Source organism: Notamacropus eugenii, chromosome 5, assembly GCF_028372415.1.
Source record: "Notamacropus eugenii isolate mMacEug1 chromosome 5, mMacEug1.pri_v2, whole genome shotgun sequence".
Lineage (NCBI taxonomy): Eukaryota > Metazoa > Chordata > Mammalia > Diprotodontia > Macropodidae > Notamacropus > Notamacropus eugenii.
Window position 1 is genome coordinate 115,567,831 of NC_092876.1, and position 26,664 is coordinate 115,594,494.

At 38.7% G+C, this 26,664-nt stretch overlaps 1 protein-coding gene across 2 annotated transcripts in view; it reads left to right on the plus strand.

Moving 5' to 3' along the window:
• SYTL2 (synaptotagmin like 2) overlaps window positions 1-26,664 on the plus strand; it is a 194,655-nt gene that overhangs the window by 12,052 nt on the left and 155,939 nt on the right. For both annotated transcript variants that reach the window (XM_072610652.1, XM_072610653.1), the window contains exon 2: window positions 2,086-2,179. The gene's annotated coding sequence lies outside the window, so the exon portion shown is untranslated. The remainder of the gene's footprint in view (window positions 1-2,085; window positions 2,180-26,664) is intronic.

The window sequence follows — 26,664 nt, forward strand, 5'->3', positions numbered from 1 at the left end:
GGAAGCAGAATTCAGTCTGAGTAAGGCCTTCAACTACACTTCTGCTGGGTCACCAACAGTCAGAGGAGGAACGGCAGAGTGAGCGTGGCGATAATTCACAGGATAAATGGAGTTTTAATTTTTATGTAGCTCTCTCACAAACTCTTTCCTGTTACTATTTCAAATTATTTCTTTAAATGTTGAGGGGGGTATTTGTAAGAAAACAAGCAATGCCCACACCAGCCACTTCCTTCACAATTATCCTCACAGTCTCCAGGGACTGAATGCAGCAAGCCCTGTTATTCTCTGGCTTATTGATCAAGCACCATGAACCAGGGGGCAGTTAGGTGGAGCAGTGGCTAGTGTGCCAGGCCTGAGGTCAGGAAGACTCATCTTCCTGAGTTGATATCCTGCCTCAGATACTTTTGGGCTGTGTGACCCTGTGTAAGACACTTGACCCTGTTTGCCTCAGTTTCCTCATCTGTAAAATGAGTTGGAGAAGGAAATGGCAAACCACTCCATTATCTTTGCCAAGAAAACTCCAAATGGTATCACAAAGAATTGAACATGACTGAACAACAGCAACCATAAGTTAGGGTAGAGGTTCCCAAACTTATTTGGCCTATCATTCCCTTCTCAAAAAATATTACTCAGCACCCCTCTAGAAATCTTTAACCATTTTAATGCTGTTTTTGAAAAATGTGCATTGTTTCAAAATATATAAAATATTTTTTTGAATGAAGCATCCTAAATTTAATACTTTATTGTAAATTTGTGAGTTTTTTCTGCATTGAAATTTTGATGACACATTATTAAATCATGTAACCATATAGTACCATTTTGTAAACAAGTCATTATATGCACATATTCCTGCTGATGCATGCTGGACTCTCCAACAATGCATGACACACTTGCCTGCCAATACTTGCTTGTTAAGACCTGTCAGCAGACTTGAGCACTGATCAGTTATAATTTAGGTTTTGTGTGTTTATTTGGAAAATAATATAATCACTACAACTTTTACTTTGTTACACAACATTTGGAACATGGATGAACAGTTTTTCAAATTTTTCTTATCTTTTCTTCTTTCCTTATGCTTCCACCACCCCCTTATTTTTGTTCAACTTGTCTCCCCTCCAATTGCACACTTCCCCCACCCATCCCCAGATCATTTCAGCACCCACAAGGGGCAGTATCACCCACTTTGGGAACCTCTGATTAGGATATGGAGTGATTATGAGGGTATACAAGTCCTCTAGTTTGTACTTTCTATTCTGGCTTATCAACTTAACCAACTGTAATCTGAAAAATGGCATAAAAGGATTAGATAATTGCATTTCCTGGACAGTACTGTTTCTTTCCACATGAATGCCACAGACACAGTGTCCTAGGATTTACAGGATAGAACAGGAAATATGGGCCATTATTCAGAGGCTGGGTGCTCACTCTCAAGAAAAGGAGAGTAGCCTCCTACTTTAGCTTGTAACCCCCATTTTGAAAAGCATTGCTTCTTAGGCACCAGAGGCTCAAGAAACTAGGACACTTACATCCTCTCAGCTGTGTCCCAGCTATTTCTTCTCTCTCTCTTTCTCTCTCTCTCTCTCTCTCTCTCTCTCGGCACTCTTTCTGTTTCTTATCAACCACTTCCTTAGGTGTGTTTATGCTCCTTCCTTATTAAAACATTCACATGCTACAGAGCCCATCCCTCAGTCTCCAGTGTCTGCTAAAGACACTCCAGAGATTTCTCTCTCCCTGCCTATCTCTTTGTCTCTCTTTGTCTCTAGATCTCTCTGTCTCTCTCCCCTCCTCCGTTCCCCCCCTCCCCAAAATGAGGAAATTCCCTCTACCAAGAAGATCAGGACCTGCTCTGTGACTTTTAGTCATAGAGAGTTGTCTGGATCAGAGAAGTTAAGTAATTGATCCAAGTTCAAGCAGCCAACATATGTGGTAGATGGGAAATGCACTCAGATCATTGTTCTACCTACTCTGCTATGCTAACTCCTGCTCATACTCTGGAGAGGCTCTTTACATCTAAACACTTAAGGGAAATGATGATTTCTTTATTTTTTCTTTTTGTTTTTGAAGTGGTTATTTCTTTGTTAACAGATCTGAATTCATGAAGATGAGTCTTCTTGACTCTAGACCTAGTGCTATATCTACTGTGCCACTTAGCTGCCTGGGGGAAGAATTACATCATCAGGTAACTTGCCATTTCAAACAATTATTCTTGTAAATTAGATGTTGAACTTTATTGTTTCTGCAACTAAAGACTGCAAGTGTCACCAGAATGTTCCACATTTTGGTATCCCGGGACAAGACTAGTTGCTTCAAAAGTACTTAGGCAACTGATCATGTAAATGTGCAAAAAGTAGCAACTGGAAGACCTTGATGTCTACAGAAATTCCTACTTCCATTTCTTTCCTGAACAGGATAACTTCTATAACTGTGGTGAACATTTTTGCTATGCATCCATCTCCTTGTTCATGCTTCAATTTATATTGATAACCCAAGAATTCATGAACAAAGTTTTCTTTGTCATGAAATCTTTCATAGAAATTTGTATGATATTAACATATGCATGGGAGTCCCCTTGTTGGAAGAGAAACTATGCAGCTTAGTTTGATTTTACTGAGTCATATGGTTTTTTGTAACCAACAAATTATAATTAGAGAAAGATCTCCCATTGTCTGTATTTTGGGTCATTTGTGTGATTGTGAAGATGTGGTCTGTTGTAGAGAATTGTCTGTGACTAATTGCTTATACTCTTCATGTACTTTCATTAAGGATAGTTTACACATATGGATCAAAAAGATAAAGTTTTAAAGAGATGAGAAAATAAGTAAACAGGGTAGTTATTATATTCTCTGGTGCATCTTATTTTTTATATAATAATACCCATTGGCATTTTTTTTCAATCCTTTGGTATCTTCTTTTTGAGAAAGAAAATCTTGAAAGCTGATACTTTAATCGTGTTGTCTCCATTACAGATTTCCAGCAGCTCCTCCTTGACTTTGTTTTCTTAAGTGCGATTTTACATCCACATAAAACACATTAAGGACATGTTTAGTGATGAGAATAGATCATCATAGAAATATGGAAAAGTCTGCCCATTTTTCATCTATTTGTTCTCCTGGTTCTAGTTTCATCTATATATGCTTTTGAGATGATCTAACTTATTACATTTCACACCAAGCTTCCAATGAGCTCATTTTCACCTTAGTGGGGCACAGAAAGCCCACTACTTCTCTGTGAGCAGAGAAAAGATTCTTGTACCTGGCTATATGGGTGCATATTAGATAGATGAGATGAGGGAGTCTTAAAGGTACAACATTGTTTCCCCTCATCTGAGGGAGAAACTATTATGAAAGGCAATGACATGCTCCAGGAAGCAGACATAAGCAGAGAGGCAATGCATGTGTCTGGGAAGTAGAATTTGAGTGAGAACATACTGAACGCAATTTGGTTAGTTCAGAGATCAAGAGGCATTGAGGTTACACAGTTGATAGGGCTTGCTGATAGAGTCACCTGAGTTATAATGCCTATACATTCAAGGACATATGGAATGATCTAAGACACTGAGGAGATGTCTGAGCTGTTGGTTATTGCTAGCTTTCCAATGTGGAGAATAAGTTCCAAAAAGTAAAATTTCTATTTCCGCTTCTCCCTTGCTCTGTCTGAGTAGGCAGACATTGATTCCAAAACTTTCTATTTTAATCAATACCACTGCTGGCTTAGATAAATATTTGATTCATCTGTTACTGTTCTAGTTGGAGAGTTTCATGAGTTGTTGCTAGGGAGCTGTAAAAGAGGAAAAGCAGTTTCCTTTCTCTTTTCAATGAGGAACACAGAAGCTAACAGAGAATATGATTAATTGCTAGATTCGATAAACTATACACAAGCAGAGAAAGATCAAGGCATGTGGAGTTGGTCTTTTTCCCTTAGGTTAAAACCCGAGTTAAAAAAATAGCAGTTTGGCTATCTGATAAGACTAGGCTGTTAAATCAGTCATGTAATATTTCCCCTATTGTTTCCTTTCCACATGTGCTCCCAAAGATCCTTCTTCAAGAGTGGACCCAGGGTTGTAACTAGAGAACGGGTTATGTGTGGTTAGAAGAAGGAGAGAGTAATTAGAAAAGACTGCAGAGGATCACATTCCAAGAGTAGGGGCCACTTAAGAGAGAGTAGCTATCATTCTTCTATATCCTTTTAAATCAACACTCACATCCCGCTATATAATAACAACTATGGAAACAACAATAAAAACTGTTTCAAAACTTTATGATTTGTTGAGTATAAGAAGTCCATTCTGAGTCAGATTATACATTCCTGACAATTTAGGGAAACTAGGTAGCATACCAGATAGAATGCAGGCCTGGAGTCAGGAAGATCTGAGTTCAAATCTAGTCACAGATTCTTACTATCTTTTTTACTCTGATCGAGTCACTTAACTCTGTCTGTCTCACTTTCCTCATCTGTAAAATGAGCTGGAGAAGGAAATGACAAACTAAGAATCTTTGCCAAGAGAACCCCAAATGGGGTCACAAAGAGTCAGACACTACTCAAAAACAATAAAGTGCCCACTATGTGTTAGATACTATACTTTTAAATGCTAGGATAGGAATTTGGTGAGAGACAGATGACATTATTTATTCATGTTACACTCTAGCAATGAGCATCTAAAGTAATGATAATTCATGCTTATTTAGCAATTTTTAGCTTATTCTTCAAATGAATACAGTGAAATCAGTAGTAGTTTTATTACCCCATTTTATAGATGAGAAAACCAAGACTTAGAGAGATTAAGAGACTCACCAAAGGTTACACATGGCTATTAATTTTCAGATCCAGAGTTAGAAACCAAGTCTTCTAATTTATCCTGTTCTTTTCCTATTATAGCACCCTAAGTATGGGAATAGAGAAAAGGAATAAGCATTAAAATAGTTGCTATTATGTGCCAGGTATTATGCTACGGTGCTTTTTTGGTTTGCTTTATTTTGTTTTTTACAAATATTATCCAATTTGATCCTCACAACAATCCTGTGAGGTCGATTCAATTTTTTATAAAATATGCTTTTAAACTTTTTTCTCCAGTTAAATGTTAAAACAATTTTTTAAACATTTGGGTTTTTTTTTTTTAAGTTTTGAGTTCCAAATTCTATCCCTTCCCCTCTCAGAGATGGTAAGCAATCAGATATAGGTTATATATGTGCAATCATGTAAAACATTTCCTTATTAGTAATTTTGTACAAGAAGATTAGAATGAAAGAAAAAGAATGAAAGGAAAAAATAGCATGACTCAGTCTGTATTCAAACAATATCAGTTCTTTCCCTGGAGGCAGATAGTATACTTCATCATTAGTTCTCTGGGGATTGTCTTGGATCATTGTATTGCTGAGAATACCTAAGTCATTCATAGTTCATCATACAACATTGCTGTTATGGTGTACAACATTCTCCTCTTTCTGCTTACTTCACTTTTTTTAAAAAAAATTTATTTTTAGTTTTCAACATTCATTTCCACAATATTTTGAGTTCCAAATTTTCTCCCCATCTCTCCCCTCCCCCACCCCAAGACACTCTGCATTCTGATTACCCCTTCCCTCAGTATGTCCTCCCTTCTATCACACTCCTCCCTTCTCTTATCCCCATCTTCTCTTTTTTCTTGGAAGGTAAGATAGATTTCTATACCCCATTACCTGTATTTCTTATTTCCCAGTTGCATGCAAAAACAATTCTCAACATTCATTCCTAAAATTTTGAGTTCCAACTTTTCTCCCTTCCTCCCTCTCCACCCATCCCCATCGAGAAGGCAAGCAATTCAATATAGGTTATTCATGTGTAGTTATGGAAAAGACTTCCATAAAAGTCATGTTGTGAAAGACTAACTTTATTTCCCTCCATCCTGTCCTACCCCTCATTTATTCTGTTCTGTCTTTTGACCTTGTCCCTCCCCAAAAGGGTTTACTTCTAATTACTTCCTCCTCTCATTTTCACTCCCTTCTATCATCCCCCCACTCCACTTTTCCCCTACTTTCCTGTAGTGTAAGACAGATTTTCATACCAAATTGACTGTGCATGTTATTCCCTCCTTAAGCCAAATATGAGGAGAGTAAACTTCACTTTTTCCCTCTTACCTCCCCCTTTTCCTTTCCATTGAAAAAGCTTTTTCTTTTGTCTTTTCTGAGAGATAATTTGCCCCTTTCCATTTTTCCCTTTCTCCTCCCAATATATTCCTCTCTCACCCCTTAATTCTAATTTTTAGATATCATTCCTTCCTATTCTACTCACCCTGTGCCCTCTGTCTATATATAGGTATATAATCCCTCCAACTACCCCAATCCTGAGAAAAGTTTCAGGAGTTACAAATATTATCTTTCCATGCAGGAATGTAAACAGTTCAACTTTCGTAAGTCCCTTATGATTTCTCTTTCCTGCTTACCTTTTCATGCTTCTCTTGATTCTTGTGTTTGAAAGTCAGATTTTCTATTCAGCTCTGGTCTTTTCATCAAGGATGCTTGAAAGTCCTCTATTTCGTTGAATAACCATTTTTTCCCCTGAAGTATTATACTCAGTTTTCTGGGTAGGTGATTCTTGGTTTTAATTCCTTTGACTTCTGGAATATCATATTGCAAACCCTTCTATCCCTTAATGTAGAGGCTGCTACATCTTGTGTTATCATGATTGTATTTCCACTATACTCAAATTGTTTCTTTCTGGCTGTTTGCAATATTTTCTCCTTTACCTGGGAGCTCTGGAATTTAGCTACAATACTCCTAGGAGTTTTTCTTTTGGGATCTCTTTTCAGGATTCTTTCAATATTTATTTTTCCCTCTGATTCTAGAATATCAGGGCAGTTTTCCTTGATAATCTCATGAAAGATCATGTCCAGGCTCTTTTTTTCCATCATGGCCTTCAGGTAGTCCCATAATTTTTAAATTATCTCTCCTGGATCTATTTTCCAGGTCAGTTGTTTTTCCAATGAGATATTTCACATTGTCTTCTATTTTTTTCATTGTTTTGGTTTTGTTTTGTAATTTCTTGGTTTCTCATAAAGTCATTAGCTTCCAACTGCTCCATTTTAATTTTTAAAGAACTGTTTTCTTTAGTGAGCTTTTGAACCTCCTTTTCCATTGGCTAATTCTGCTTTTTAAAGCATTCTTCTTCTCATTGTCTTTTTGGACTTCTTTTGCCATTTGGGTTAGTCTATTTTTAAAGGTGTTATTTTCTTCAGCATATTTTGGGTCTCCTTTAGCAAGCTTTGACTTGCTTTTCATGATTTTCTTGTATCACTCTCATTTCTCTTCCCAATTTTTCCTCCACCTCTCTTACTTGATTTTCAAAATCCTTTTTGAGCTCTTCCATGACCTGAGACCATTGCATATTTGGAGGGGAGAGGTTTGGATGCAGAAGCCTTGACTTTGATATCTTCCTCTGATGGTATGCCTTGTTCTTCCTCATTTGAAAGGATGGAAGAATGTAACAGGACAAGTCAGAGCCAACCCCTGCCCATCGCAGGATGCTACACTGAGAGCCTGCCTAGGTAAACTAGGGGCTTGTTGGTAGGGGTGGAACTAGATGGCGCTAAGAGGAAGGGTCTCATCCTTGCTGGCAACGTGGCAGTTCCAGGTACAGTTCTGGGTGCATGGTGGAGAAGACATCCATATAAGGAAGATTGCTAGGTGATAGGTTCATTGTATATGCTTAGATATGTGTATGTCATCAAGACTATATATGTATGTGAGCTAGCTGGAATAAATGGAGTTGATTGCCATCCTGCCTCCCGCCTCATTCATTACTCACTAGATCAAGACTCTTGCTGGACAAGAGTCTTGGGTTAGGGGTTTTGGGGCCCCGTGAACCCCAACAGAAGAAAATACCTGTTCACCAAGAAAGTAACCTTTTATAGTCTTATTTTTTCCCCCTTTTTTGGGCATTTTCCCAGCCTGTCACTTGACTTTTGAGTCCTCTGTCAAGTGGGGGGTATACTTTAGGGACCTGTAAGTTCTCATTTCCTCCAAGGTGGCACAGTCAAGGGAGAGTTTACTCCTCTCCTGGCCTGTGCTCTGGTCTGGAAGCAACCACAAACTTTTTTGCCCACAATCTTCTCCAAAGCCCCCACCATCTCCACCCACACCAGTGCTTTTCCTCACCCCAGGGCCACCACTCAGGACTGAGACCCAGATCAGCTGCTCAATTGCCCCAGGGTCTTTAGGCTGAGGACTCCAAAAATGAACACTGCACCACAGTGGCTGCTGCCAAGTGGGGCTTGGGCTCTGATGCTGCTCCCTTCTCACTCATGTGAAAGTGCTTTCTCACTGATCTTTGAAGCTGTCTTTGGCATTTGTGGGTTGAGAGATCTGGGAACCACAGGTGCTCCCCATGATTCTGCACCATGAAGCCTGCACCAGTACTATTTGTGCTATGCCTAGCAGCCAAGTCTGGGCTGTACAGTGCTCTGCTCTGAACCCAGTGTGATAGACCTTTCCTGTCAGTCTTCCAGGCTGCCTTGGGCTGGAAATCTGTTTTACTCCTTCATTTTGTGGCTCCTGCTGCTCTAGAATTTGTTTAAGTCATTTTTACAGGTACTTTATGGGCAATGAGAGGAGAGCTACTGCTCACTTCACTTTGCATCAGCTCAGGTAAGTCTTTCCAGGTTTTTTCTGCTCATCATTTCTTATAACACAATAATATCCCTTTACAATCATATACCACAGTTTGTTTAGCCAATCCCCAATTAATGAGCATCTTCTCAATTTCCAATTCTTAGTCACCACAAAAAGAGCTGCTATAAATATTTTTGTACAAATAGGTCCTTTTCCCTTTTATTGGATGTCTTTGGGATATAGAAGTAGGCGTAATTTTTATCTTCATTTTATAGTTGAGGAATCTGAGACATACAGAGGTTAAATGACAATGATTTGCCCAGTGTCACATAGGTAGTAAGCATCTGAGGTCATATTTGAACTCAGGTCTTTCTGATTCCAGGCCTAGCTCTCTATCTAATATACCACCAGCTGCCTCTATTTATTATTTCCAGATAAATAAAGTGGTTGCTTTTAAAATAATCCATTGATTATTTGAATGTAATATATTCATCCTTTATTATTTGGAGTTAAATTAAATTAATATAATATATCATCAAGAGTTTTCTATAATTTGACTACTATTTGAGCATCATTCAGTTATTTCTAAGAAGGCTTCGCCTCTTCTTTCAAATTTGACTGTAGTTTGACAAATGTTGGTGCATTATCGCTAAAACTCCACTCCTCCTACTTAAATATTTGCTGAAGGTTAATCTTGTTCCTGCAATGTGAAAGAAAACGTATATACTTCTAAAAATAGACAGCTTTCTTTTATAGAAGAGCTCTAACAGATTCCAATGTACCTTTTTTATTATTGAGATTCTGCAGAGTTTTAGGGCTGGGGGCAGATGGAACCTCAGAAGTCATCTCGTCCAACTTCCTTATTCTGCAGGTGAGAAAACTGAGGCCCAGAGAAGAGATTGTTGTTCCTTCTCAAAGAAAACCAATGACATCAGCAGGGTGATGGCCTGACTTGCAAGTGAATTGGATTTAAGTGAGGCAGAACTGTGCAAAGTCATCAGCCTCACTGTCTCCTCCAGAGTCATTGGAGACCAGTGGCAAGACACAAATCAAGATGACTACCAATGGCCCAGCCCCAGAGAGGAAAGTGACTCAGACAAGGTCATACATGTGCTATGAAGCAAAACTATCATTTGAATCCAGATTCTCTAACTCCAAATCCAGCACTTTTCTCATTGAAACCTAGATCCACTGTTTGTGAACCTAAGTGTCTTTCTCCAAAGTGATTTTTTCAATGCATGATTCTGAATCATGAATGTCAAACATGGAAAACTCCAAGTATTTGGTAAACCTGTTCCTCTACCAAAACTGGAGAAGCAGTGGATGCTGTGTTGTCTTCTTCTTTGTGACAAGGCCAGAGCATCCTAATAATATGACTAAAATGAAGGTGTAGATGGAATGCTTGTCAGATGTGGAGATGACATGAAGCTGGGAGGGGTAGGATGCTAAAGTAAGGATCCCAAAATCATCTTGACAGATAGGGACCATGGGATGTATCAAACAAGACAACATTTAATAGGCATAAGTGTCATGTTCTACTTCAGAGTTTGGGAAAATAAAATGAACAATTACAAGAAAGCTAGACAGCAATTTTTGTGAGAATAAATATAGAGCTTTTTAAAGACTGCACACTTGACATGAGTTAGCAGTTTGACATAATCAAAATTAATATAATCTTAGATTGCATTCAGAGAATATATAGTATCTGAAGTAGGGGAAGTGATAGTCCTACCACACCACACTCTGGTCTGGCCAGATCACTCCTGGAATATTGTGTTCAGTTCAGAGTACCACATTTGAGCAAAGACACTCCTAGCTAGACTATGCCTAAAGGAGATTTATCAGAATTGTGGATGCTGAGGAGGGGAGGAATATAGGGGTCTAGAACAAAACTACATCATAGGACAAGAAGCGAAGAAACTTGTATTTAACTTGAAGAAGAGAAAACTTAAAGGGAATATGAAAACTGTCTTTTAAATATTTGAAGGACTAGCATGTGAAAGAGGACAAAAATTTGTTCTGTATGGCCCCAAATTAAGAGGAAACTTTCCAACAATTAAAGACATCCCAAAGTGGAAGAAGTTATCTTGAAAGGTACTGACTTTCACCTCATTAGATAGTCTTCAGTTGGAGGCTCGGTGACCATCTAGAACTGTCATCAAAAGTTAGTGATGCTCATTAAGTATGAGTAAGCCTAAATGACTGCTCACATCCTCCCAACTCTGAGATTCTCTGGTCCAAGAACACCCTGACTGTGGTCAAATATGTTTAAATAAAGCACCAGTATGGTGATGAAAGATGGATAGAAGGTGTACTGGGTCAGGTGGCTGGTGCTGACCAATGTAAATCAAGAGAAAGGTTTTGAGACAAACAGGACATCAGACTAGCACTTATAATGTGTTAGGATGCCAACATTGGAAACTGATGAATGAGTGGTGGCATGAAAGCAATTAATATATAAAAATAGGAAATAGTTTCTCCCTGCCCTTCTTTCACTATAGTTTTTTGATCTGGACCTGTGATTGCATTGCCACAGGAAGGACCCAGTGAGGCAATTCCCTTTAGCAGGGGAACTTTTTATGTGTGATTGGATTAGATGGCCACTGAACTCTTTTGAACTTTGAATTCTCAAAATTCTGTGATTCTGTGACTATAATTCTCTGCCAGTACAGCTCAGGAAACATTATACAATTTATAGCGTTGATGTGGCAATAGGAGGGACTGAATGATTAAGTGACTTGCCCAGCTAAGTGTCAGAGGCAAGATTTGAACCCTAGTTGACCTGATCCCAAAGCTGGCCCTTTATCCATTATGTCATGCTTCCTCTCGTCTTACTAAAATAAGGATGGGTAGTTGAAATGTCAGTTACCTCCTATTGATTTAGTCAAAAAATCTAGATATTCAGTATCATGTATACAAAACAACTGCATGATTGACCAAATTTTTTCTGCTTTATTGTGGTAGAGAGAATAAGATGTGAACTGAGAATTAGGAAACCTCATTTCTAGTTAAAGTTCTTACACCAACTACTTTTGTGACCTTGACTGAGAAGCCTTTTAGGGGCCTCAGCTTCCTCATCTGTGAATCTGAGACTGAATGTTGGAAGATCATGCAGTCAGAGTTCCGAAGAGCATAGTGAAGGTTTTCTTTGTCGCCTTTCTGACTGGTGCCACAGGCTTGTAGAGACTGACAGGAAATGTGGATGGTAGAATTGTTGGTAGCTTTGATCTTATCTTCAAGGTCACATATGTAATTTTCCTTCCTAATGAAGAACTTGTTTGCCAAGATGATTCACTATAAGAAGAAAAGTGCCTAAGGAAAGACTAAGGTGAACCAGATGAATCATTCTACAGAGACTGTAAAAGTGACCCATGGTGTAATTACACCAAGAGCTAATTAATTTTTCCTTAACAATTCACAGCCCACATGCTGCAGCAATAACTGGTTAGTTTGAGGTGACTTCGCATTATGAATTTCACCTTCTCCTCTGCCAGATATTTAGAAAACTGCTATTATATACCTATTCCTGTTGATTTAGCATTTCTCATATCAAAGGAATCCTTCAAGAAAGAAATTACTATGAAGAGATGAAAAATAGCATATAACAAACATGGTTTATGCAATTTTTTTAAAAAAGGAAGCAATAAAAAATGAAAGAAGGAAGGAAGAAGAAAGCAAGAAAAGAAAAGAAAGAAGGAAGGAAAAAGGAAGGAAGAAAAGAAGGAAGGAAGGAAAGAAGGAAGGAAGAAAGGAAAAAAGGAAAGAAGGAAGGAAGAAAGGAAAGAAGGAAGGAAAGAAAGAAGGAAAGAAGGAAAGAAGGAAGGAAGAAAGGAAAGAAGGAAGGAAAGAAGGAAGGAAGGAAAGAAAGAAGGAAGGAAGGAAAGAAGGAAGGAAGAAAGGAAGGAAAAAGGAAGGAAAGAAGGAAGGAAGAAAGGAAGGAAAAAGGAAGGAAATGCTAAATTTCAGTTAGAGATTAGTTAAAATGTAGTTGATATTTTTCCCATTTAAGTTCACAGACTTCTCTGAAATCTATCCATGTATTTCCTTGATAGTCCATGGACTGCAGGTTAACTGCTTTTTAGCCTCTTGCACAACTTCCCTGGGTTCCATGGTCTTTCTCATGTCTGTGTCATGATCTCCACCCTCTACTTTCCTGATACAAGTTTAGCTTTTCAGGTCCATATTCTCTTGCCAGTATGTATTGACTTGCCTTGCCTTGGCTCTATTATTTGATACTTGTGTAAATTCTACTATATTTTAATTTATTTATGTAGCACTTTCCAAAGTACGTTACATATATTATCTTATTTGATCCTCATGATAACCCTTTCAGGTAGGTGGTATTATTATCTCCATTTTACAGATGAAAGAACTAAAACTAGGAAGGGTGAAGTAATTGTTCCAAGGTCAAAAAGCTAACATGTATCTGAGTCAGGATTCAAACTTAGGTATTCCTCATTTCAAGTCCAGCATTTTATCCATTATGCCACCTAGCTGCCTGTGGAATCCTAGTGAGCCTAGGACATTCGGTTCCATGTTGGGCATCATATTTTGGGAAGGTTATTGGCAAGTTGGAGTGTGTGCAGAAAACAATAGGTACAATGGTGAGAAGAGTCAAGACCAAGCCACATGAGGATCAGTTGATGGAACTGAGGATGCCCATCCTAAAAAGGAGAAGATTTAAGGGATTCATGATAGCCATCTTCAGGTTTTTGAAGAAAGAGGTATTAGATTTCTACCTGATTCCAAAGGAATGAAGTAGAAACAGTACATAGGTTCTAGGCTGGTCCTGACTTAGGCCAAATTCCTGATGATTTAGGTTCAGTACTAGTATATAATGACTCACTTGATCAGTTCAATAGTAAATAAAAGTATAGATTTCCCTTGCCATGACACAAGGGCATTTAAGAATGGGAGGCAAAGAGGACATCTCAAGTTGAAGCTCCCTTGCTTGAGTTGCTTATTGTTTTCCACCAGTCACGCATCAGAGATGTTGTCTGAGGGCTAGATGGTGACCAGGAAATTATGCCAATAGCCCAAGGTTTTAGTCTTCTGTGATAATCAAGTCTCAAGAATGGTCTCAATTCTTTTAGAGGAAAAATTACCCTAACTTGCACAGGGGAATGTTTAGGCTATTGCTACTTCCATGGAGGAGAAATTGCTAAGACAGAAATTTAGTCTTACTATAATTAAAAACTTTTTAATAATTATAACTATCCAAAGGGTGACTGGGATGCTTTGAGAGAGATCAGGTTCTCAAGCAGATGATGGATGACCCTCGTTGGTTATGTTATAAAGGAGATTCTTATTTTGGTGCAGGTTGGAATAGATAATAATACTTGACATTTACATAGGACTTAAAAGTTTATAAAGGGCTTTCTATACACTATCTCATTTGATTATGACAGCAATACTCCGGGCCAGCCAAACTATCCACAACAGTACTGAAAGAACTGTAAGATATGAATGCCAGACTGCTGCAATCTTTGGGGATTTATGTAGAGCTAACAGGATGGTGGATTCTTTAGATTATAGGCTACTGAACAAAACTGTAACTCTGCATAAATTTCCAAAATACACTATTAAAGTAATAGTTCAAGACCACTTAAAAAGGAAGGCAGTGATCAGTATAAGCCCAAACTCTTTTATCAAGTGCAAGTCATGTCAGATTAATCCCGTTTTTACAGGGATTACTCAATTAGCAAAACTTCACTAAAATCCTGTGTCTCATTGTGGTGTGGAAGTGACCCTGGCATCCTAAAAGCTATTCAACTAAGTTGGAAAGGCTTAAAAATGAATCTAGTAATGAACTCATATGTCTATTGTCCAGGAACCAGAGTAAGTTTACAAAAGTTTTTCACTGAATAGGCTACAAGGTGATTGATATTTTTGGCCATGGAATCTGATCTGCTAAATTCTAGAGAGCTTGTTATCTACTTCCATGGAGGAACATGTTTGTTGTCTTTCATTCTTGAAGTGGACCAAAATGACATCATCATGATAAAGTGAAGTTTCAAAGTGAACAACTGTGGCTGATCAGACCAATATGAGCTCGGAATACTCTACCACAGATTGGGCACAGATAGTCCGTGTGAATATTTGTGGTGGTTACTCCAAATCTGCACATCCTATGTTTCCTTTGTGCTGTTTCAATTCTGCTTTACTCATAGAGCATGGTACCTTTTCTGATGTGGGCACACCATGCTGAGCAGTCCTGTGCCAGTGTCTCCCGTGTCACGTAATCAAATCCAAAGTTCTTGAGAGAGACTTTGAGAGTGTCCTTGTATTGCTTCTTCTGACCACCATGTGATCACCTGCCCCATGCAAGTTCCCCATAAAATAGTCTTTTTGGCAAGCATTTTACATTTGAGCAATGTGGCCAGCCCATCAGAGATGCTCTCTCTGAAGCATAGTTTGAATGGTTGTCAGTTTAGTTCAAGCAAGGACCTCAGTGTCTGGTACCTTATCTTGCCAAAAGATCTTCAGAATCTTCCTAAGACAGTTCAAATGGAAGAGATTCAGTTTCCTGGCATGGTACTGGCAGACTGTCCATGTTTCACAGGCATACAACAATGAGGTCAGCACAATGGCTCTGTAGACCTTCAGTCTGGTAGTCAGTCTAATACCTCTTCTCTCCCAAACTTTTCTTTGGAGCCTCCCAAACACTGAGCTAGCTCTGGTAATGCATACGTTAATCTCACTGTCAGTGTGTGCATCCCTGGAAAGTATACTACCAAGGTAAGTGAATTTATCCACAGCATTCAAAACTTCTCCACTTGTAACCAATGGTTCCACGTATGAATGGTGTGGAGGTGGCTGAGGGAGCACCTGTGTTTTCTTGGTGTTAATTATTAGGCCAAAATTAGCACAGGCAGCAGAGAATTGATCCATACTTTGTTGCATCTCAGCTTCAGAGGTTGCATTGAGTGCACAATCATCTGCAAACGGAAAATCATGCACCAACACTCCCTCCTCTTTTGTCTTGGCTTGTAGCCTTTTCAAATTGAAGAACTTACCATCAGTGCAGTAGAACATGATGCCATGTTCATCCTCATTGAAATCATTTGACAACATGATGTTTTCATCATGCTAAAAAGCATGGGAGCAAGCACATAGCCTTATTTCACTCTACTGGTGATTGGGAAGGCACGAGAGTATTGTCCACTATCTGTAACCTAGGCAAACATGTCATCATGAAGTTGACGTACAATACTGATGAACTTCTCTGGACAACCAAACTCTGAAATAATTTTCCATAAGCCCTCATGACTAACAGTGTCAAAGGCCTTGGTCAGATCTACTAAGGTTCTGTACAGACCTCTGTTCTGCTCCTGGCATTTCTCCTGGAGTTGTCGGGCAGCAAGCACCATATCGACTTTTCCGCAGCCCTTTCTGAAACTACACTGGCTCTCAGGTAGATGGCCATCTTCCAGGTGAAGGATCAGTCTATTAAGGAGGACTCTAGCAAAAATCTTGCCAGCAATGACTAAGAGAGAGATCCCCCTGTGATTGTCACAGGACAATCTGTTCCCTTTACCTTTATAGAGATGGACAATGGAGGCATCCTTGAATTCCTGGGGGATAACCTCCTCTTGCCATATAACCTAGAAAATTTCAGTCAGCTTTTTTGTGAGCAATGGTCCCCCTACCTTGTAAATCTCAGCTGGAACAGAATCAGCACCAGGTGCTTTGCCATATGAAAGGAGTCTAATGAACCTCAAAACTTCTTCTTCAGTTAGAAGTTTAGCTAAGGAGGGATTGACTTCAATCTGAGGTAAATGGTCAATGGACTCAGCATTGATTGATGATGATCTGTTGAGAGCACTATGGAAGTGTTCAGCCCATCTCTCAAAAAGGAGGGAACATACACTCAGATGAAACCACAAATCCTTAAGGTATTGAATCAAGTGCTAGACTAGTAAACCAAGGGAATCCTGGATACATGGTATTCCTGGATTTCAGCAAGGTATTTGACAACTCTCAAAATATCCTTGTAGACCAGAAAGAGACATATAAGGTGGATGATAGTATAGTTATACATAAATTTATAACTAGTTGAATGACCCAAATCAAAGAAAGTTGGTTAATGGATTGATTCCAACCTTAAGAAAAATCTCTAGTGGCATGGCACAGGGCCTTGTCCTTGTCCCTGTTCATTTTTTTTTTTAAATAGTGATTTGGATGAAGGTGTGTACTGTATGCTTAGCAAGCCTTTGGATGATACTATACTGCGAGGGATACATTACATGCTGGGTCGTAAAATCAGATTGTGAAGAGATCTGAATTTGCTAGAACTATGGGCTTCATTTAATAAGATAAAATAAAATAAAATTTATTTACACTTGGATTGTATTTTATTTTATTTAAAATAATATTCTATTTTTCCCAATTATGTGTAAAAGCAATTTTTAACCTTTTTTTTAAAATTTTGAGTTCCAAATTCTATCCTTTCCCCCTTCTCCCTCCCCTCTCTGAGATAAAAAGCAATCTGATATCAGTTATACATATGCGATCATGTAAAACACTTTCATACTAGTCATTTTGTGGAAGAAAACTCAAACAGGAAAGAAAGAAGGATGGAAAGGAAGGGAGGAAGGAAGGAAAAAAGGAAGAAAGGAAGGAAAGAAGGAAGAAAGGAAGGAAAGAAAGAAGGAAGGAAAGAAGGAAGGAAAGAAGGAAAGAAAGAAGGAAAGAAAGAAGGAAGGAAGGAAAGAAGGAAGGAAAGAAAGAAAGGAGGAAAGAAAGAAGGAAGGAAAGAAGGAAGGAAAGAAGGGAGGAAGGAAGGAAGGAAAGAAGGAAGAAAGGAAGGAAAGAAGGAAGAAAGGAAAGAAGGAAGGAAAGAAAGAAGGAAAGAAAGAAGGAAGGAAAGAAAGAAGGAAGGAAAGAAGGAGGAAAGAAGGAAAGAAGGAAGAAAGGGAGGAAAGAAGGAAGAAAGGGAGGAAAGAAGGAAGAAAGGAAGGAAGGAAAGAAGGAAGGAAGGAAGAAAGGAAGAACTAGTATGCTTTAGTCTGTATTCAGATATCATCAATTCTTTCTCTGCAGACAGATAACATTTCTTATCATGAGTCCTTTGGGATTGTCGTGGATCATTGGATTGCTGAGGATAGCTAAGTTATTTATAGTTGTTCATCGTACAATATTGCTGTTATCGGTACAATGCTTTCCTAGTTCTGCTCACTTCACTTTGTATTAGTTCGTTGTAAGTCTTTCCATGTTTTTCTGAAATTGTCCTGCTCATCATTTCTCATAGCACAATGATATTCCATTTAATTATATACCACAACTTATTCAACTATCCCCCAACTGATGGGCATTCCCTCAATTCTCAAAACTTAGCTACCACAAAAAAGAACTACTATAAATATTTTTGTACGAATGGGTTGTTTTACTTTTTTTATACCTCTTTGGAATCAGACCTAGTAGGGATATATACTTGGATTTTGAAAAATCAGCTAAGAATGGGAATTATAGTGGAATATGAATTGACAACTATTCACATTACAAAAAAAATCTGGTGGTTTTAGTAGACTGAACGTTCAATTTGAGTCAAAAATGTGATGTGGCAGACAAAAAGGAAAAGTCAACTTAAGGCTACACTAATTGAGGCACAGGGTGAAATCTGAGGGAAATGAATGGTCCCACTGTACTCTGCTGTGGTCAGATCATAAATAGTCTTGTTCTGGGTGCTACATTTTAGTAAGGACAGTGAGAAATTGGAATCTGTATGAAGGAGATTCAAGATATGAGAGGACTATAAATCATATTATGGATGAAAGTCACAGAGAAGTAGAATTTCAGCTTGCTGTTCAGAAAAAACTTCCTGACATTTCCTTGGAACTTTGTCAGTTCTCTCTCACTGGAGACCCTCAAGTGGAGGCTGAATGACACTTTATTGGGGATGTTTTATAGAGGGGTTAGTGTCTAAGGCAGGAGTGGGGAACCTGTGGTCTCCTCCACCCCTGGCTAAGGTACGAAGATATTGAACTAGTTGGCATCTCTCATATCTGGAATTTTTTGCCCTTCTCAACTCCACCTTAGCTTCTTTTAAGTCCCAATTAGAATGCTATCTTGTACAGGAAGCCTTTACCAGCCCTGCTTAATTCTAGTACCTTCCCTCTGTTAATTTTTTTCCTGTTTAAACTGTATATAGCTTGATTGTATATATTTGTTTGCATCTCATCCCCCAATTAAATTGTGAGCTCTCTGAGAGCAGGGATTGCCTTTTGCCACTTTTTATGTCTCTAGTGCTTAAATACACTACCTGGCAAATAGTGGGCACTTGATAAGTATCAACTTCCAACTTCATGATTCAGTGGTTTAAAAAAAACCACTTTTTATCACAGCTCTACATGCTTCTTCCTGAAGTCAGAAATTAAGAAGCTTCCAAAAGGCCTGACCCTCTGCTTCTACATTAATCAAGAGTAAACTCTGTCTCTGAGTCTCTCTAACCAAGGGGACATACTTAAGACTTATCTGCCCACACAGCAAATAAGCAGAGAGCATATTGTCCTGGGTTTTCCTTGCTGGTGCTGCTCTTGGCTCACTTTCCTACCTCAAGCATTCTGCCAGGATCTATAGTCCCTGTTTGACTCTTTCAGTCTTAACTGACATCTCTGGCCCAGACTTTTGACCCACCTGACCTACCATACCTACTACACTCTTCTTGCCCTGTCTGTCCTCCTGGAACTTGACCTCTGACCTACTAAATCTGTGATGTTCTTCTGGACAAGCTGTGTACCTCACTCAATTCCTATCTGAGTCCCTCAGTCTAGGTCTTTCCTGTTACAGATACTGCCTTATCATGGCCCAGGTGGAGGTTGATGATGTTATATGGGCCCTGCTCTGATGGAGGTTTTGCCCCCATGCCCTGAAGAATAGTTCTAAAAAACCTTGGAATTCTTTTTGGCAACCCCACCAATGAGATTAAAGTATAAACATCTTAATAATTATAAATGTGGTGGCTCCATATTTCCTTTAAGGAAATCCCTCCCCCAAGGTATGATACTGTTTCTTTTTCAGTTTCACAAATGTTATCTGCTCTAAAAACTCTGAACATTTCTGATGCTACCTCACAGGGAACCACAGCATCCTGTAGTCCCTGTAGAGCTGAGGAGGTTGCTTTTGGTCACATGCATCTCAAAAAACCTCACAGTTTTGCTTGATCTTGATTCCTTGGTAAACCTCCAAAGTCTCCTGAAGCCCCCAAGGACCTCACACAAGTCATAATAAAGTTGTGGTGAAAGTACCATATTCCAGCTTTTTTTGGCAATTCTCTGGCATTCTTTTGGTGAAAATTCTTTTGAAACCAATTGCAAACATTCAGCAGAGTTCATTGCCTTGGATCCAAACTGGTTGTTAAAGCAAAAAAAAATTTAAACTTGCACATTTTTGAAATTCTTAAGCACCAATAAGTTGTAGCATAATTTTGCTTCTTTCCATTTTCCCATTCTACCCCAAGGTGTATCTGTTCCTTGTCTTAGAAACTTAGGTAACTGTCTAATTACCACTCATGATGACAGCTGCTAATGAATTCAAAAGTCTAATTTTATTGTAGCTAAATGTTAATCATTATAATTCACTTGGCATTCTACTTGACTTGGGGAGGGGATTGGGGAAAATAGTCATTCAAATAAAAACATATGTTCATGTCTTCCCCTCTTCCTTCATAATATTTGATGGAAATTTAAGAGAAAGATCTGTGCTGGGTACATCAGCATCTAAGCACAACGCCTTTGTACATAGAAGGCACTTAATAAATGCTAAATGAACTAAAAACTGTTCACTCAGCAAACATTTATTAAATACCTACTGCGTACTGGGCACAAAACTGTTCAAGGCCCTGGAGATCCTGAGATAACAATGAAGCAATTCTTGCCCTTAAGGAATTTATAATTTGGGGGTGGAGGGTAGGGAGACAACATGCACATAAATAAATAAATTTAAAATATCTACAATATTATTTCCAAGAGGAAGGACATTAGCAACTGAGGGGAAACTGGAGAGACCTCATATAAGAGGTATTACTGTAACGGAGTCCTGGAGGAAGCTAAAGAGTCAAAGAAACCTGAACCTGAACCCCAACTATTCTCATAACCAGCTGCTCTTTTTTGCTTCTCCCTCCATGAAGTTAGAAGTAGGAAATCAATCAGGCAATCAACAAATATGTATTAAGTACCTACTATGTGCCAGGCACTTTACTAGGTACTGGGAATGGTGAAACAATCTGTGCTAACATGGAAATTACATTCTAATGGGGGAGACAAACGTACCAAAAAAATAGATATATTAGATAATATAATAGATATAACAGATAAATATAAAGTAGACATCTCTATTTGTGTACATACACACAGTAGATCATTACAAGGTAGTCTGGAGGGGAAACACTAGAACAGGGGTGGGGAACCTGTGACCTCGAGGCCACGCAAGGCCCTCTAGGTCCTCAAGTGTGGCCCTTTGACTGAATCCAGCCTTCACAGAACAAATCTTACAGGTTCCCCACTGGAATGCTCAGTAGTTCAGGGAATAGTTTCTTTCCTCTCTCTCTCTTTCTTTCTCTCTCTCTCTCCTTTCTCTCTCTCTCTCTCCTTTCTCTCTCTCTCTTTCTCTTTCTTTCTCCCCTCTTCCTCTCCTCTTTCTCCTTTCCCCTTCCCTCCCTCCATTTCTCTCTTTCCTCACCACCTCTTCTTTCCCCTCCCTCCGCCTTTTCTGTGTGTGTATGTGTAGATATATGTATATATATGTGTATACATATGTTTACATTATGTATATGTACATATATATATAATGAAGGAAGAGGGAAAGATATAAACACAGGTTCTTATTTGAATATACACAGACATTATAATACATATTTATATAATTTAGGTTTTCACAAAGTTATTCTAAAACAATTACAAGAAAGGGCTCTTCTTCCTTAAAAGTCTGCTTTCACATCTATCCCTGGCGCAGGTGAGTAGTCTTTAGAATGGATATTGTCATCAATACTATAACACCCATTAAATTTAAAGAAACTTTTTAAGTATCTAGTACTATACAGTATTTTGCTAGGAACTGAAAGTCACAACTTAGATCACACAGTCCCTGCCCTCATTAAGCTTAAAGGGAAGAATGTGTGTGTGTTCATCCTTCGTTGCTGAAAAAGACCATGCCATCAGATAAATGACGACATGACTTGCACTTGACTTTGTTTTGAGTGAGGGAGGGCTGTGTAGGTCACCAGACCCACTTCTCCTCCAGAGCTATCTGAATCCAGGGACCAGATATTCATCAGGATGACTGGAGATGACCCAGGAGGAGGCAATGGGGATTAAGTGACTTGTCCAAGGTCACACAGTTAGTGAGTGTCAAGTGTCTGAGGTGAGATTTGAACTCAGGTCCTCCTGACTCTTGCACTGGTGCTCTATCCACTGCACCACCTAGCTGCTCCAAAGGGAAGAATGTGGAAAAAGACAACATGTGCACAAATAATTATAATATAAATACAATGCAAAAAGAATATGGGAGAGGTAATAGATAAAAGGATAATAAAAACACTAATAATAAATATAATAATAATAACATTTTTATATAGCACCTACTGTGTGCCAAGCATTGTGTTAAACATTTTACGTATAGTATCTCATTTTATCCTCAGGCAGCCCTGGGAAGTAGGTGCTATTATTATCCCCATTTCACAGAAGAGGAAACTGACTCAGACAGAGGTGAAGTAACTTGCTCAGGGTCACACAGGGAGTGTCTGAGGCTCCATCTGAACTCAGGTCTTCCTGATTCCAGACCCAGTGCTCAGTGCACTATGGCACCAGCTAGCTGGAAGAAGTGACTTTTGAGCTGACTCTTGAAGGATGGTTAAAATCATAGCAAGAAAAGATAAATTTAGAACAGTGCTTAGTACATACGAGAACTAAATAAATGCTTTATATATCTATCTGAAGATGATGTTCTTGGTGTGGGGAAGGCCACATGCAAAGGTATGGAGGTCTTACATTGTAGAATCATGTTCTCATGTTATGTCAGATATGACATGTCAGATATATGGCACTGACCACACTTGTCTAAACTTTATGTCATCCCAGCATTTACCTCAGGGTTACACACATAATACGTACTTAGCAAATTTGTAAAAATTTAATCAAAAGAAATCTTCCAGAACTTCTACCAAGATCACATTATTTTAAAGATAAGGAAACTGACTCCCAGAGACTTTCAGGGACTTACCCAGAATTACACAGCTTGTAACTTGAGCCCACATAGTCTGGAAGGATCAGGTGATCTTGATAAGTTCTTCTGGTAAGGTTTTTTAAATAATTGCATTTATTTTTTAAAAAATTGACTGCAAAGTTATCATTTTTTTAAAAAAACACCTTATTGAAGTTTTTGTTGTTACATTAAATTTCTGTCTGAATATATAACTTCCCTCTCTCCTCTCTAGTAAACCATGACTTATAAGAAAGATATAAAAAGAAAGAGAAAAAAACCAGTTCATCCAGGAGTATGCCCGTAAGCATTTAAGTTGGCTTTCCAAAAATGCATGACACATGTAGATAATTAATAAAACAATAAATCAAGCATTGATTTGTAGCACTTTCCAATTTCTCAAAGTGCAAATGCCCACCCTGAAATTTTAACAGTTGGCTCTCCAGAATCAAAACAAGCTGACTCTACTGACCCTGGTTCAGTAAAACAAATGAACTCATTAATGGTGTCTAACAGCACATGCAATATTCCATATCCCTTCTACCACCTCTGCATTGAAGGGAATGAAGTACATTTTCTCAGCTCTTTTGAGGGAGATGGTGGTTGGGGGTGTGGGTGTAAGTTTGGTCATCACAGTTATCTTCTAGTAGTTTCATTCTATTTTATATTGTTATGGTCATTACCTATATTGATCTCCTGGTTTTCCTTGTTTCATTTTGTATCATTTCATATAAATCTTATTATTCTTTTGTGAATTCTGCAAATTCCTCATTTTTTACATATAGCAATATTTCATTATAATCAAAAAGCACAATTCTTTAGGTATTCTGTTATCAAAGAACATTTCCTTTCTATTTCATTGCTACCAAAATAAATCCTACTATGACTATTTTGACACATATAGGAATATTCTTTCTGTCTTTGACCTCATTGGAGTATAGGTCTAGTGGTGGGATGGATCTCCGGGTCATAGAGTATAGACATTTCACTCGTTTTGGGGGAAGCATAATTTAAAATTGCTTTCCAGAGTGGTTGGATCAATTTACAATTCCACTAACAGAACTTTGTTGTTCATGTTTATCCTTCGTTCTTGAAGAGGACCATGATATCAGGGAGGTGATGCCATGACATGCAAGTGAATTGAATTTAGTGAGGGAAGGCTACACAACGTCACCAGTCTCACTTTCACCTTTGGAATCATCTGGATCCAGTAGCAAGATAGCAATCACATGACTAAAAATGGGTCCTGGTTCAGTGGGAGACCTTGATCTTTTAGAGCTAAGGTCTTTAACAGGTCTCAGTCTGATTGAGGCAGTGCCCATTCAGTGATTAAGGTTAGGTAAAGAATGGCCTATTTTATGTAGTAAAAAAAAAAAATCAGTCTTGGAGGGGAAAGACCCTCAGGATTTCTGGCCAAAACACTTTAACGTATACCTGTCTTTCCATAGCTCCTCCAACACTAAACTAGTTCTATCTTTTGTCATCTTTTCTAGTTTTCTGGGTATGAACTGAAACTTCAGTTTTTAATTTTTAATTTATCTTATTAGTTCTTTGAAATAGTCTTTCACATTGTCATTATCCATTGGGAAATGGATCTTGGTCCTATATATTTAGGTTAATCTCTCTAGATCTTGACTATCTGACACTTAGTGGAGATATTCAGTATACTGGAAGAGGGATTTTATCCACCTCTTCCATTTCAGTTGCTATAGTAGGGACAGAGTCAGAGATGACTGAGATACCAATGTAGCAAAAAGATGTTAATACTGTCACTTCTTTGCAAACTATGAACGTTTTTCTCTGAGTCAGAAGAGGCAACACAATTGGCTGAGCTGAAAATCAGCTGGACTAAAAACTGACCATATTTCTTAAAAGCTTAAAAAAGTTGAGCCCTGGAGACAAGCAGAAGATTGAAAGCTTGAGGCAGCTGAGGCAAGCTGAGCAGTCTGGGAAGAACTTCATGTCTTGAATGAAATGAATGAAAAGAAAGGATTTTCTATTCTTTTTTCTTTCTCTTCCTCTCTCTTTTCTTCCTCTTTCTTCTCCTCCTACTTATCCTCTTCCTCTTCTTCCTCCTCATTCTCTTCCTCTTTTTCCTCCTCCTTTTTCTCTTCTTCCTTTTCTGTCTCCTTTTCCTCTTCCTTACCACTTATCCATCAATTCAGTTCAAAGCAATTCAATTCAATTATGACATCTAGTAAGGAAGCAGTGACCAGAAGAAGACACCCAACCTAGTAGTTGAAGAGATAGTTCCAGATAATTCAAGTCTCATTTGGAGGAGCAGAGATACACCTTCCAGGTAGCTATGGATATAGAAAGGCTTGAGATCAGAAGCAACTTTAAGGAATGTGAACCCTAGCAGTAGAGAAGAGACCTAGCTATGGACTCAAGAAAGAACTAGTTCTGGCAACTTTGAGTTGAGTTTTGTGAGAACTCCCAAGAAAAGAAAGCACTTTGAATCAGCACCAGAGACATAAGAAGCCTTGGCCACATTTGTACCTCGATACCATTGTACTTGAGGTTTTGTACCCATTCTTCATACAGATGCTATGTATATTTGTGGAAAATGTACCACAGAATTATGAGAGGGAATGTTTTATACTGTTTTACTAGTCTGGCTATTCATTAGAGCAAATACTTTTGCTTTGGGAAGGAAGTCTTACACAAAGATTTTTCCCCTGTATTATCCTAACTGCATGAATTTTTTTCCTGGAAATATTCCAGGAAATATTTTTTTTCCTCTTATTCATAGAATATTTTATTACCTTCCACCATTTCTTAAGCAGCCATTTCCACATATAAGGGTGGGACTGAAACCACCTCACACTTTTAACCTTGATACATTAGCTGAGAACATGCCTAAATCATCAATCACTCATAAGACTTAGACCAGGTTGGGGAACCTTTAGCCTCAAGGCTACATGTGATCTTCTACATCCTCAAGTGCAGCCCTTTAAAGGGCCACATGTGGCCTTGAGGCCATAGGATTGTCAGCCCTTCCTTAGAGTATGTGCTGAAAGACCTTCAGAATGGATTTATGTTTCACAAGAATTGTGTTCAGAGAGGTTGAGAAAACCTGACTGTGCCTCAAAGATTGTTTATAAATCACCAAGCAAGTTGAGAAGGGATAGATTTGTGGGAATTGGAGGAAATGTGGTTTTGTCAGCATACCCTTGAAGAGAAACTGAGGGAAGGCAGGAGAGGTCTCTGTTAGGACTCCCCTGTCCACTCGCATTCCTTGTGGCCAGAGAGTTTTAAAGAGTCTGGAGGACTTTGAACTTCCCACTAGTATCTTCGCATTTCTCCTATGACAGCAATGTCTGGTGAAAGAGTCTGTTTGAAGAGTCAAGGACAGATCAGATTCATACCTCTATGGAGATCCCAGAAAAGAAACCGTCTCATGTTTAAGGAGAGTTTCCTGTGCTTTTTGTCTCTTCAGTCCTTCAGTTGCATCTGACCCTTTGTGACCACAGAAGGGGTTTTCTTGGCAGTAATACTGGAGTGGTTTGCCATTTTCTTCTCCAACTCATTTGACAGATGAGGAAACTGAGGTAAACAGGGTCAAGTGCCTAGCCCAGGGTCACAAAGCTAGTTAAGTGTCTGAAGCCATATTCCTGATTCCAGGCTGCTGGGAGCTCTGTCCATTGCTCTACTCAACTACCCCAGGAACTTCTTGTGCACTCTACAAATGACAGAAAAAGACTTTCAGCACCTAGGAGATATGTTAACTTTCTGCTGCCTGTACTTTCTAAGCTAGAGTCCCCTTTCCTCTGAACTTTGCATGCTTTTGTGGGAGATCATGACACAGATGATTGGGGGAATATTTTATTCTTTATGTGCTAGCTTAGTAAGTGTCCATTTAAAACATCTTTTTAAGACTGACTGA